We start from the raw sequence: 14,990 nt of genomic DNA on the forward strand, positions 1-14,990 counted from the left end.
TACCCGACAGCTTTGTTTGGATTCTGTGAACTCATAACCTCTGTAAGCTCAGTGTATTGGGTTAAAAGCTCAGAGCTGACAGCTGCACTTCACTCCTTTCAAACAATGGAAAGATGTTAGTTCGTATACCCCACACCAAGCACCTCCAGCATGTGACAAGGGAGGGCAGTAAGGCTACCTCACAACACTGCCACCCAGCAGAAGAGCTGCTGCCTGCGTGGTCTTCCCAGATGCCCCTTAAGAGGGATGCGGGGGATGCAGAGTTTTACCCACTGGGAAGCAGGCCCCATGCACCTGAGGTAGAAGGGGCTGACGTGCTTAACTCAGACTGCTAAGAAGTACACAGATTTATGTTGGGAGAAGGAAAGAGTGATGAGTCCAAACTCCTCCTCATTTGATGGGAGGGGTGACTAAGCTCAAAAGAGGGGAAAGGGAAGGAAGGGGAAAAAACTGGAAGAGGTGTTTTCTTTGGGCTTTCCCTGGAACTGACCCTTTGTCCTAGTTAAGTGGAAACTTTGGGAGTTCATCTCAGCCTCTCACCCACTCCTTCTCCACACTTGCAAAAGCAGCAGAGGGGGTAAGAATGGAAAAGCACTAGGGCTCAAGTGTTTCCAAATGTTTTGCAGTCATATGCATTTATCGTTTCTCACCCTCCACCCTTTCACCACTCCCTCCACATAAAATCAGACATCTGAGCTCAGGCATCCAGGCAAGAAGGAAGCCTCCTTTTCCTTTCATAGAAACTTGCGTCTCCATTCCAATGTTTCTAAAGCATCTCAGTTAGGATAACTTGCCATAAGGCAATGTCAGAGAGGTGCTCAAAGAGATGTAGTTCAAAGATTTCCCAGAAAGCCAGGTAATTCAGTGTGGGAGCCATGCAACAGCAATTTCTGGGCTCATGTATGTAGAAAGCTTCAGCTAGACTGAAAAGAAGGATTAGCAAAACCATTCTCCCACCATACCCCCTGCCTTTGATACAAAAACAGCAGTTACTTTCCACTCCACTCTGTGCAAAACGAGGCTGAAATTTGATATTTCAATTATCCCCAAGGATGCATCTGCTGAAAAAAAAGGCATGAGCCAGATCCTCCCTCATGCTTGTTCTTTGTCACAGTCTTGAATTTTGGATCATTTTAAGGAGGAAGAGAACACTAATTCCTAACACTGTTGGTGTTTCAATGAGCACTACTATCAATCATTTACGTTCTCGCTATTTCTTATTATATTTGGATAAGCAAAATTGCCAATAGTTCAACAAAATCAGCCAAAGTCAACCCACAGAAAAAACAATAGGATTGAATGCGGTCCATTGTCTATTTCTGTACAGTACAGAAATAGTAAAACAGCATGAGTGTATGAGAAGAGATCACGCTTAGAAAGAACCATAGCATAACTGATGCATAGCTCGTAAATATGGGCTTTAATGCCACTTTGCTGCTGACTACTTGAATGGCTAGTTGTGTGGCCTTGCCATTTAAGTGCACTGGGCCTGAATCCAACCTCACTTCCACTATTCTATCTGCTTAATATGGATATTGTGAAGAGTCATTTGTTTATGTATCAGTGCAAGCATAAAACAGACTTTAAAACCTTTTATTAATGTGATTATTTTCTGGAAAAAAAACAACTACCACAAACTGCTTTACAAAACATGTCTTTTCTTCTTTCACAGTAAGCTTGTTGCTTGTCCTTATATCACCAATAAAGAGAACAACATTGCAATAGCTATTAGATTTTCACATGCAAGACCTCAAGAAAGAAAAAAGCAAGAAAGTAAGGGCTCCAGAAAGACACCACAGCTGGGTACCTAAACTAGTGCACTCAACACCACAGTGTTGCCAGCTAGTGACTTCCTCACATATCTTGCAACTTGGGATATTTTCAGTAAAATCCTAGCTCCCACATTTCTGCACCTGCAGGAGGTGTTCCTCTCCCACCTTCAAGACATTTCAAACCCTTGCAATCAAAGAAAGATCTTGAAAACATGACCCAACATTTCACAATTTGAACAAAAAATTATTATTTTTTTTAATTTTAACTGGGAAATGAGGGAATGAAATGTTTCTGGGAATGAAATATTGCTCCCTTGGAATCCTTGCGAGCATCTTGAACTGCCTGCCAAGCTCAGTATCTAACAAAAGGAAGAGAGTGGGGAGAGTGTCCTCTTCCACCCCCGCTCCGGTTTTGGTCCTCATAAAGCAGAACTGTGTCTGTGCATCTGTGCAGACAGAGACTTTCTGCCAGTTCCACCACTTCTGAGAAGCAGCAACGGCCACCCAGGCTCCCAGCAGTAACACCCTGGAAAAGCGTGCCTTCTGTGGGCAGCTCACTGGCCACTGCTTGGGAATGGTGATATAAGGGGCATTTCCTTAAAGAAAACAAATCTTTTCCCTCATTTTTAACTGAGCTAAAAGAAAAAAGAATCAGCATAGATCTACTGTTTGGTTCTAGAAAGCAAGCACGAGTACAGATCTTCAAGCTGTTCCCCTTTCGGGGCAGGAGGAGATTTTCTGAATGCTGATTATTTTCTGGGTCCCATGGAAAGAACAGCAGTCAAAAAACTGTCTGGATGATGCACAACCTTAGGTTTCCGTCAGGCCACACGGAGAGCCTGTACCTGAGCAGGATCTCTGCCACATTAGCCCCAAAGGCGGATGGGAGAGGAGGGTGGCAAAGACAATAGAGTGGCCAGCTTTACACAAGGAACAGCGAAGAAAGCTCTTACACAGACACATCAGGACAGCTGTTGGGGGAAACAAGCTATCCACTCAGGACAGCAGTTGTGCGCCGGAGCCAGGAAGCAGGGCTCAGCTGCTGATAGCCAGGAGGCTCTGTGCCAAAAAGCAGAATGGCATGAGGTTCGTGTTTAAGTGTCTCGGAGATACCAGAAAAGGGGTGAGGCCATAAAAAGTCCTTCCTTCAGGATAGAATATAATATGCACAAGAGCTGTGGGCCTGATCCTTTTCCCTTAACGCCAGAAAGTTCCCCCAAAATCCTGAAAAATTGTTGTTACAGAGCAAACAATGCGAAAATTGATCCATTGAATGATCCTGGTACTAACTGTGCCAGCCCTTTTATTCCCTTTGGATGTGAACCGTATCCTTCTCCTGAAGTTAGATGCAGTATCTGGGCACATTTAGCACTGTTCACCTCCAACCAGATATTCTGAAGGGTTCAAGACTTTCCTTCAGTGTCTCTTTGTCCAGCAGATAGAGAAATAAACTAAACCAGTTTTGAACTGCTCCAGTTGTATGTCTGTTTGTTCCACACATAAGACCTATCTAATGTCAGCAAAGAGTGTTGGCAAATGAAAACTACACACACATCTATTTGTATCACTAAAAGGGACTGCAAATAAAACACCTATTTTCTTATCCTCACATACTCGTGCTCTTATTGTGCCAAGTATTTTAAATGTCAGCTCCTTAGAATTATGTCAGAGCTGTATGACCAATCCCCAAACTATGTGCATCAATGGGAATATCAGTGGTTCCAGAGTACATCCAAACTTACCCTGAAATACTGCAAATAAAAGACTGTGGGTTTAGAATTGCTTTTTAAACCAAACATTTATTTTAAAAGGTAAGAGAGTGGCTATTGTAGTGCTAAAAGCTGAGGACAAAATTGCTGTATATATGGTAGTTTTTAAATATATCACTCATTTATATTTCTTTAAGAGGAAAAAAATTTGGCTGTAGTTGCAATCAGTCTTAATTCATTCTTTATTGCTGCTCTGGTTCTGTGTTATTTGAGCTGGTTTAACTGTTAAAAGCATTTCAAATGTTCACATGGTCTGCATTAGGTTACAGAATAAAAGTAAGCACAGCCCACCAAATGTAACTTTCTGAAATGCAAACCACATGAATTTGATTTCTTTGTGGTATAACTTTAATTGGGTTCAGAGGTCTTTCAGTCTTACCTGTCTATCTGCTCTCTGATGGCCCGACCTGATAAGGCTAATACAAAGAATCTGAGAAAGTGATCCAAACTGACTACTCTCCGTTACAGTACGTAGCTTTCTCCCTGACAGTAACAGCTTTAGTCTAGTCCATTTTCAGGCTGTGAGTTTGAACCCTAGAGCCTCCACTGAACTGGCAGTGGAAATGTCACAACTCACAGTAAAAGATCATGTCCCCTTGCAGCCCTGCAAAACCAGGGAACAGGAGGGATAGAAAGCATCTATGAGTAACCGCAAGTGTTCATGTATCATAAAAAAACTGCATGTGCTTGTGTGCGTATATGTTTTACACTGTCACATCCAAATGGAGAACGTGTCCAACATACACTACACAATACAGAAGCATCTGAAAACTGAAGCCAGAACAAAGCCTGAAATCTTCAGAGATACACCTTCAGCTGATTTCAGATTTTCTTTTTTTTCCTTTTGACAATACATGGTGTTGCCTTAATGACAATGACTCATCGTTTACTCATCGACTCTCCTCTCCGTTGTGCTGCCTTGTGCCATATGCCTTTTTGGAGTGAATCAACATTTCTGCTGCTTCCTATCCAGAAATCTGCATTATGTCTCAGCACCAATAATGAAAGCATCGAACAACAGGAGTTCGTGTGCTCACCTTGTATGCTGTGACCCAGCTTGCAAACAAGGACCTACATCAGCTTATGGGAGCAGATCTGCTAAATTTCTGAGAAGAAATGTAGGGAAAATGGGAGAGGCAGTGTTTAAGTACCAACACTCTTTGGCCCTCCCTCCATATGAAGTTTAGTAAGAAAGAACCATTTCAACAACACAAATACTAGAACTTCCAGCTTGTTTTCCTGTTTTGGGGATGTACAGCATGTATGTTGAAAAAGTAGCATGAAAAAGATATTCACAGTGCTCACAGTTCTTTGAAGAACACATCATAGAAAGGACCACTCAGCAGACCCAGTAACAGGTAAAGAGTGTAAGACAGTATTGAAAATTACTTGACTGAAACTTTCACTGCAATTCATGAGTTTCACTCAAGGAAGTAAATCATCAGCAAGTAAAGAAATGACAAGTCATCATCTAGTTCAGGCAAATTACATTTTATTTTCCCCACTAGAAGACAAAAAAACTGACTTTCAAAACCACTGTAGTGAACCATTTTAGGCTAAGATTTTTCATCCTAATCCCCCAAAGCTGTTGTTGCTTTTGTCATCTTTCTATAGTTCTATTACAGAACATTGTTCTTTACTGGTAGAGCTGTTCTCTCAAGTAATTTCCAATGGCAAACATACGTGCACTAACAAATGAGTTCCTTAATTAGTTCCAGGTTTTTCCAATAAACAGTGTTGGCAATACAGCTCTTAGCTCTTTGCCCATCATACAAATAACAAGGGAAGGCCTGCAAACATGGCAGGGATGTCTCCATTTTCCTGTCCAAATATTGGACATGCAGAGGAGCAAGAAGGAAATATATACCTCAGTGGTAGGTTTTTATTGTCAACATGGAATAGTTTTGAGTCTTTTGCACCGTCTTCAAGGACACATCTTACAGCTTCCCGACTTGGTCATAAGGAAAATTGAACATTTCCAAGGAGGTTTCCTCCAAAACAAAAATTAATTTTTTCCTTTGAGGTTTGAAATGTGTTTTTAGTTTTGTTCTCAACCCCCATTTTCTTTTATATACCGATTTTTGCTTCTCTCGGCATTTATGGGTTCTACTTGGGCCCAATATTGTTTTTAGCATTTGCTTTATAGGAGTTAGGGCCCCACAACCCTTGATGTTACACTAACATGCAACAAAAAGATCCAAGCCACTAGGCTGTGTACAGAAAAAGACCAGACTGGAAGGGACCCCAGCTTTCTCCACAGAGAAATACAGTTTCACTTGATGGCTTCTGGAATGAACTTTGCTTATTATGTTTTATATAGATTTTGAATAAATCCTTTGAGTCACAAATTTCTTATTGGAACAATAGAACTATATAGAGGCCAGGGGAAAAGTTGGAAGCAAGTATGGATTTTCTTCCCTGTCATGGAGCCCAGAATCCATATCTTTCTCCATATCCATTTAGTAGGGCACAAAGGGAACTCACTAACTCCTTTCTTCCAACTTTCTCTGCTTCTTCACAGTAGAAATATTATTCTGCTTCCTATTTTACTTCCCTACAGATCACAAACAACTCAGACATTCTGGGTCTCTTTTCTACGTGGGCCTGCGATGCACAGCAGAGAAAGAATTAAAATGGGCTAAAAAGGAAATTAATTATACAGAGGTGTAAGAGTCTTCCATTTGGTGTACGTACTAACTAGCTTTGATTTTAAAAATCTACTGATCACATATCTTCAATACAGGCTTAGTTTAATATCTATGCCATGCAACCTTAGGCAAACAAACCCACTTGAACCACTTCAGTGTTATGTGAGAGATAAAACACACAGCAAACTGGTTCAAATTTGGCCTCATTTGTTTTATGTTTTATGTTCCAGTTCATTTCTTCAAATGTTGTATCTGTATTTCAACCAGAGTCAGCTGTCCATAACAGCCTGTGAAGTTTGTTTGGCTGAATATCTGAAGACTATCACTGCTTTCAGCCCACTTCCATAATGCTCATTTACATGTGCTGCCTCAAAAACTTACATCAACAACTCGCAGCAATAATTAATTAATGATGTCCAGCATACCCAAAGGGAGATTCCTTCAGGCACTTTAAGTCCACAGTTCATCTCTCCAGGGGCAGTTTCCAGCAACAACACAAAAGTACATAATAAGAGCACAAACTCAACCCATGAATGTGTTAGGGAAGCTTCCCATGTGCAGCTCTGACCAGATACTCCACAATCACATTACCATTCAGATCCGTGTATCTCCTAAGTATCGTTCTATGCAACGCATGGGACAATACTACTGCACACTACAAGCCAGGAGACACATCTGTCAGAAAAGGAATATGGATATTCAGCTATAGCCAGCATTTGTTTGCTAATGGCATTTCTTGGAGCTCAGAGGCCCCCCAGACTGCACTGTGTGGCTGAATTACAGTGGCATGGTGCTCTCCAGACACCAGATGCAGCAGCCTATCTAAGATGTGACAAGCAACATCTGGCATAAAGGGACTGAGATACCACAACAAGCCACAGTGTGATGTTGGATAAACAGCCAGCTATGGGTGTGAAAGTGGATGCTGACAACAGTATGAGCTTCAAGCCCAACAGCTGAGGTCAAGCCCAACCAGCTGAGGTTTGATCAATCTCAAAACGCATTTCATTATTCTTTAAGGAACTTCTCATGACAATCTCTGTTTAGGTTCTTTTGGGGTCACCTTACTTTCAAAGATGGGGTCATCCTGTTTTTGTCTTGGAAGTCACAGACATTCCTGGGAGAAAAAAAGGATATGTCTAAAGAGCTCCTGATATATGCCAGCCGTAAATAAAAGCATTTAATGTCAAGACTGCTGAGAAGCACAGAATTCTAAATGAACACTGAACAGTCTTCAAAGAAAATTATGAATTCCTCAACATATACAATGATACCAAAAAAATATTGGGTTGGACTTGAACCTGTCCCATGTAACTTTAGGGAATGGTATCTTTGACTGTTAAATGTACATAATCATTCTCAAAACACCAGTGAGATGAACAAATGGTTCAGAACAACTACTCTATTAAGAATTCAGGATTAACACATCTGACTGCTGACCAGCTCTAGAAAATTGCAAGCTGTTTGAAGAAACAGCTCTTTTTTTGGTCTCTTATGAATACCAAAAGTGACCATTTTCATTAAAGAAATCTTCAGATTAGAAAGAGTAGAAGACTTTTTGTCTCAGACCATTTGATGCTAACTCAGCCATCTTCTTTTACCTCACCAAAAAGAGCAAGAGATGAGGACAAAGAAAAGTACAAAGATACAAGCAAAGGATAGAAAACAACGCATACGACTTTTTTTGTGAATACAACTTCCTCTTATATCTAATGTGTAAAGACTCTATATCTAATATGTATACACTGTGTCTCAATTTTTAGGGTTAAAAAGAAGTAGTAAGAATGTTAGTTTGAGACCTTACATTTATAGCACTGGGTAGTCTGGATGCTATGGTTAAAGAACTAGGTAAGGTAACATAATATGAACCAAAATTCTCTGGGAAATATATACAACTCTCTAAAGACTTTCAAATAAGCTAGAGATTCAGATTCCACTTATTTGGAGACCTGTCCACTGAAAACTTTTTACTACCTCACCAAGATTTTATGGACCCTATCAGAACAGCTGTGATTCACTTCACTTGCAGCAGAGGAAGCTGGTAATAGCTCAAAGATTGCCCCCTTCATTTCATAAACCAATTACAAGTTGGATTCTGCAACTGGACTAATACAAACCCTTTTTTTACTGGCAAAGTTCCACTTCATTTATGTGAGCTCAGAATAAAGGTCTCTGCTGGCAGAACACAGATGCTTGTAGCAGCAAATGTTTCTAAAGCACATTCTTTAACTTCTCTCTTCCAAGGAATACACTTCCCGCACTCATCAAAATGAACACCTTCCACTCCACCTGCAGGTTCTATCTAATCACCAGTTCCTTATCCATCTCAGTCATTTGTTACTAAACTACACTAGGAGAATTTATAATTATGATTTACCATGTGGAACTTTGCTAGAAGTTCTCCATAATGACAGATTTTCCCCTTCTACATCAAGTATCATTTCAGTTGCTTAAAAGAAGACATTTTGGTAATATTGTCATCTTAGATTTATCTACGCTTTTGATATAAATCATGTTGTGTTTTTTCAAATGCATATTTGGCTTGTCCATAAGTATAACCAAAGCTATATACAGGCCTTATTTGGGACCAAGGCATATCATTGATTTCTAAACTCAACTCATCATTTCAGTTAATGCTTTTACAGATGGTAAATAGGACCCATACACTTTATGCTTAGTCTCTAACTCTTGTGTTTTCCCTAGGAAAGTCTCTCTTAACTATAGCCATTGTTTTTCAGTCATGTACCAGCTAAAAAAAATCATTAATGCTTCACTAACTGTATTTACATCCCTTTGAAAGTGTGCAAAAATACACTGATGAGACAAGCCATGTAAAGTCTAGGTGGTTTCTGTTTACCACATCAATGCCAACTCCCTTATCGAAATGGATGCAACTATAACTTCTTAGTCAGCAATGAAATTTTGATCAGAGTTCTTTATACATAAAGCTCTTTGCTTTGCAGCTGCTCATTACAACTACTGTGCCACCACCACCAAGCATTGAAGCACTTCTCTGAAATGGCATGGCATGCGGCAGCATCTCGAAGCTTGTTCACTCTCTGGAACCTGCAAATTCTTCTCTTAGATTAAAAGAAAAAAAGGAAAGAAGAAAAAAGAAAGAAAGAAACCTCACACCAAACAAGGTCTATACTGTTTCAGTTAGTGTTTTACTGCATCTTAGGTACCTGTCAAACAGGCTGACACTCAGATAAAACACATACTGAAATCATGCATCAAGGCACGTTAAGCGAAAACCTGTGATGAAGAGAACAGCTGTGCCATTCAGCTGTGCAGAGCTCTAATGATCATTTCTGGTCTAGGGAAGCATGATCTGTTGCACCAAACCCACTGCAACTCTGAGATCCTCTTCCATCCAAAAATGATTTTACATCTGTTTTAGTTCAAAGAGTTATATAAATCAGAAGCTCTGATTATAAATTTTGATGACACTTTTAAAGAAGATTTATACATTGTATATAATATATATATATACTGGATGTAAGTAAGAGATATCAACCACTAAAATTAAGCAATCAATGCTATATTTTCCAAGTTCTGTATATCATTTAAGTCCTACTTATGGCTTACTCTGATGCAAAAGCTGATCTATACCTCTGAAGGCTCAATATTTCTGTTCAGAGACAGAAACAGGTCCAGTACACTATTCTGACCTCACTTTCCTATTGTTCTTGGGTGGGACAAGCTTTCTAGAACAGAAACTTCATGTTCCATTGCTTAGAAACCGATTATATAAGAATTGCTTGAGTGTGTCATCCCTACCTACCTGAAACAACTATATGGAGAGGGGAATAGCTAGCTATTGAAAATGGAAAAGAAAGTTTCTCTTGATAATAAAAGACAACAATCCTAATAGAAGTCAGTGACCAAGAAGTCACACAATATCCATGGCTTTTTGTTGTTGTTGTTGTAAGGAACAACCAGCATTTCTAATACGCTTAGGACTTTTGTTAAGCAGAAAATATGAGGTGTATGATACTGTGTTCATTAATAAATTTAACCAAAGTGTATACCAAGCATGTGCCTTTCAGGATAAGAGCTGCCTTCAAAAGTCAGATAAGAAACACACTAAGCTGTTTCCATTCCTGGTTGACAGGCTATTTATTACATAGCTAATGATCCTCCTTTCAGTTCCTTGAAAGTCATCTTGATATATCTGAGTACTTCCAACCTCTCCCTGGACCTTACAGCAAGAAATGGGTTCGGGGAAGGCATGGGAGTATGTGGTTTGGGATACTAGAGAGATGTCATTAACAATCACCCCTTTGTACAGTGTTTGAAACGCCAACTGGAGTAGCTTTTTTCTTTTTCTTGCTGGCTCAGCAGTGTAGGGAGGGATTGAGTCAGCAGCTCGTGAACATGTCAATGCAAACAACAGGGGAAGTTGAGGAGCAGACAGAGCTTTCAACCAGCACAGTTCAATGTGTAGATAAACATGCGGATCCTGGCAACAGCTAGCTAAAAGGGAAGAAATGGCTTGAAATGCTCCCTCTATCAGGCTACACTTTCTCCCACATCACCCCACTTACTAGCCTTACTCTATGAGATAATTTGTTTCTGTGAATGGTTCATTCATAGCAATTTCCTAAGTAATCCACCTGAACTTCCCAGAGACTTGTGGCTACTGTTCTCATGTGGCTTGATGGGATTCCATATTAAGGTTGGCTGAGGTCAGTGTAGTAGAACAAACCACAGAAAGCATGTCTTAGCACAAAGAAACAGACATGAGAAAAAAGAAGCAGATACAGTGCATAAAGCTAAAACTTTGAGTACAAAGACAGAAAAAAAATATTTGGACAGAACGTCATTGTCAGATGTTTTCCCTCCCCATCTCTCCCTTTTCCTCCCCTCCCAGTGATCTAATACATGTTCTTAAATCCTGCACAATAAAAGCTGGGGGATGGACCTGATAAAGTAACGGAGAGGTCAGTTGATACTTTATCTCACAGTGAATATTTCTTCTCTCCTCATCTCACACCATTCTGCGGCACCACAGTTCAAATAAGTGAGCTGGAACAAAAGCTGTTCTCCCAGGTTTCCTAGAAAGGGAACTGGTCTTTGAATTTAATAAAAGCATATAATTCCATGGCCTCTTTCATGACACGCATTCCTCCAGATTTCTGGAAGCTTAAATAAAGACTTTCTCTGACATGGACAGAGATACAAAGCCCTGTCTGAGTTACTAGTTTATTCCAGTACCTTCCAGAACTAGATGCATTATGGAAGGATTTCTGCAGCTGAAGCTTACAGAAGACTTTTCTGTATTCTCGAGCTGTGGAAGATGATAGCCAAAAGTTTTAAGAACCCAACCAGTAGCTTGTTGCTCTGGTGAAACTCCTGTGTTTGTCAGAGAGGAGCCCTGTCCTTCTGCCACCTCAGCTCTCTCAAATTAGAACTAAACTGAGAAATTATTTTCATTTTCCAAATCCCAAAGCCAGCCATAAGGAGCCTGCTCTTCATTGTCTCCCTGAACCTCTGTAAGTCCCCCTACATGTGGTTTTCATAGCCGTTCCATTTCCCATGCCCCTCTGTTTGGAAAGCATCTGATCCCAGGAAAAGATGATAAGCTGGAAAGAGAGATGTATGGCAGCAAGAGGGGGAAAAGAGATGAACTGGAAGGAAATGCATAGTGTTAAAATCAGTGCTGCATGTGGGGACTGAAAGGCTGTCCTCCCACTGGTACTGTGATTCGTCAGTACATAAAGGCACCAGAGGCAACTTTCAGACCCCTCTTGTTGCCATCTTCTACCTGCTTGCACTTCACCAAATGTGGTTGCAATCTTTTTCCTTCTGATGCTGTGCCAGAAGACCATCTTATCTTGATTAGAATACTCTACAATGCTTTGAAAGCAGATGATCTATATCACATGGTTAGGGTTGTATGTCCACTTTGGAGTCTGAGTTCACTGAAAGTGGACTCACATCTCTCTATTTAGTACAGCGTTAACAAGTTGCTGGATCTGTGACAACCTGAATCCTCTTGTGTTCCCTCTCAGCTACAGAGTGGTACCAGTGAGCTTCACACTGGAATAATTACTAGTTGTTATGTCTGCTACTAGCTTTAAAAACAGGAGCAGTTTACTTTCTCCAGGAAGACTGAGCTGTTAGGTTGCAGCCACCTAGGGAATCTTTGCTGGTCTAAAAAAGACATCTTACCTAGCCAAAGACATGCCCAGATAAAGCAACCAGTGTACTGTGTTGACACTAATTTGTCTGACCATTTTCACATGTGCTGAATACCCTGTTACTGAAAAAAAAGGAGTTATTAAAAAAAAAGAAGACAAAACCAGCTATTGTACACCCTAAGTCAGAGTCCTGTATCTTGAGCTGATTTGGCTTATCTGCCTTTCTATACCTTTGACAAATGTATGTCTTTTATCATTTTTTCTCCTCTTCCTCCATATGCCTTACTGCTTTTCCTCCATGTAACTTATCTCCAAATGATGTGCTATTAATCAACCAAAGACACCCTTCGCTGTTAAGTGTTCCTCAACTGATTTTTCATCAGCGCAAGTAGTTACTAGTTACAGCATTCCTCCCACACGCTAAAGACTTTGGAGGGGAGAGGAGGGGAGGGGAGAGGAGGAGGTTAGAGGCTGCCTCACCACATAAATACTATCGGGAACCTTTATAGCAACCTGCCAGTTTGCTATAATAATAATATTGCTCTTTCTTCTCAACCAGGTACATGGTGGGAGGAAGGTGGGACTGCACCCCATCTTATTTTTTAAGTTATTACCCTTCACGCTCTTCCCTTTTTCTGATTAATCTGGCTGGATGCCTGTTCAGTAGTAGCTGAAGCTGAATACCTGAAGCAATGTGCTGTGCCAGTAAGGCTTGCCCAACAATGCTCACTCTGTCATTTTTTCCCCTGCCTTGTGTCAATAGCTCATTATATATGCAAGCCCCCAGAGCCAGAGTGGGGGACAGAAAAAAAGAGAGACAAAATGAGAAAGGGGGGAGAGAGAGAGAGAGAGAGAGGGAGGGAGAGAGAGAGCGCGCGCGAGAGCGTGCAAGTGAAGAAAGGAGGGAAAAATGACATCCTTCAGGAATGTCAGCTGCTGTGAACTCACCCGTTCCTCACCATGAAACGAACTGTGTGCGGGCACAGGTGGGTCCCACTCTCTGTTACTGGAGCACAGCCTACGAGCAGCGTCTAAATGATGACTTTCATTGCTGTTCTCTGTTTTCATTGGAGAAAGGCCATCACAAACATTTGCAGGTGGCTTAGCTGTAGTCTGACACTAAAATATTTGTGGTTGCGATAAAAATCAGAATATCCCTACAATATGGTTCTCTGTAATCTTTAGGGCTTGATCCTGCTCCTACGGAACTCAATGAGAGTTTCACCCAGTTGCTCTCTGCCATTTTTATTGCTCATTAAAAGGCATATTCTCTGGCACAACTCTCCATGGTAAGGACTCATCTACCCTTTGGGGCAACTGCAGATGTTTTAAAAACAGATGGAGCCTAACCCAAAACCACTGATTTAAGCATCTCAGAATTTGGGCTCATTAAAAAGCTGAACTATCACAACTTTTTAAGGCCAGACCAAAACCACCAAACTTTGCAGAGCTTGTAAATGTGTTCCGAATCTTCTGGTTATAACCCATCTGGATTTATCTTCAATTGCCTAATATTGAAACCATACTCCAGTCTGTATTCCTTGTGAATGATGCTTAGACATCATTCTTAGCATATTTAGAAGGATAAGAAGAAGATAAATGGAAATGACAGGATATGTCCTTTGAATAAATAAAACAGGCAGTATGGGGAAAAGACTGCAGGAAAAGTAGACCAACAACAAGGATGCTCAACACTTTGGCAAGCAGATAAAGTCCAAAATGCAGCAATTATCTCCTAGGACACACCATGGAAAAAAACAAAACTTCCTAGGCAGAGGGAAGAATGGGGAACAGAGGAGGTCACAACATAAGCCTCATTCACATACCAGCTCACACAGAGACTAAAATGCTGACAATTGCCTCCCAATAGAGCAGCTTTAGACTCAGACTTAAGAGACATTTGTGTGAATCAATCACATGGGAGAATTAAGATATGTCATGACACAGTTTCCCAAATGAGACACTCACCACTGACTAGGAAATAGGCCTTTTTGTCCTAAATCCCTCTAACTTTGGAGATTCTAATCATCATGGCCTTGAACCAGCGCAAACCTAAAACCTGACTGACAGGGTCTTGCAAAACCACAGGCAGTTTTTTCTCATTATACAGAAACAATTGTTTGGAAGCCAAGTAGAGTCCCATATAAACCACCTCACCACTGATTATTAAAAGTTGTTTAGGGGAGGTTGTTTTTAATTAGATTCATAATTACCGCTAGACCTATTGAGTCACAGTTTGAACAGGCAGCTTAATCACCCTTAACCTAAATAATGACATTAACTGTTTTGCTTTCTAAAACTGAAAAAGAAATTGTGTCTTCCTCCCCCTCTCCTGGAGTCTCTGTCTTCAAAGAGAAGGGGATGTATGTAAGAAGACAGCTCTCCTGGATTCACAGCTGGGGATTCAAGTCAAAGGTATTGCACGTGAACTTCCAGTGAACACTATGTTTTGTCAATATGTTACACTTACAAAGGCACATCTATCAAATATGTTTGCTTTATCCATGCTATCGGATTTCTATATTAAGACTCAAACCTTGGAATAGTAGAAAAAAGAAGAGTAAAAGAGCTTTGTCGGGAGCACAAGACATGATCTGGGGATGGAATTCTTGTTCGGCATGTGGCTGTATAACACTTCTAGAGCAGTCAGTGCCCCAG

The 14,990-nt window shown here is 40.6% G+C and overlaps 1 protein-coding gene across 4 annotated transcripts in view; it reads right to left on the minus strand.

Annotated features, from left to right (window-relative positions):
- The window catches only part of CREB5 (cAMP responsive element binding protein 5), a 263,711-nt gene that overhangs the window by 160,167 nt on the left and 88,554 nt on the right, over nucleotides 1-14,990 (minus strand). The window lies entirely within an intron of this gene.

This window comes from Dromaius novaehollandiae, chromosome 2, assembly GCF_036370855.1.
Source record: "Dromaius novaehollandiae isolate bDroNov1 chromosome 2, bDroNov1.hap1, whole genome shotgun sequence".
NCBI lineage: Eukaryota > Metazoa > Chordata > Aves > Casuariiformes > Dromaiidae > Dromaius > Dromaius novaehollandiae.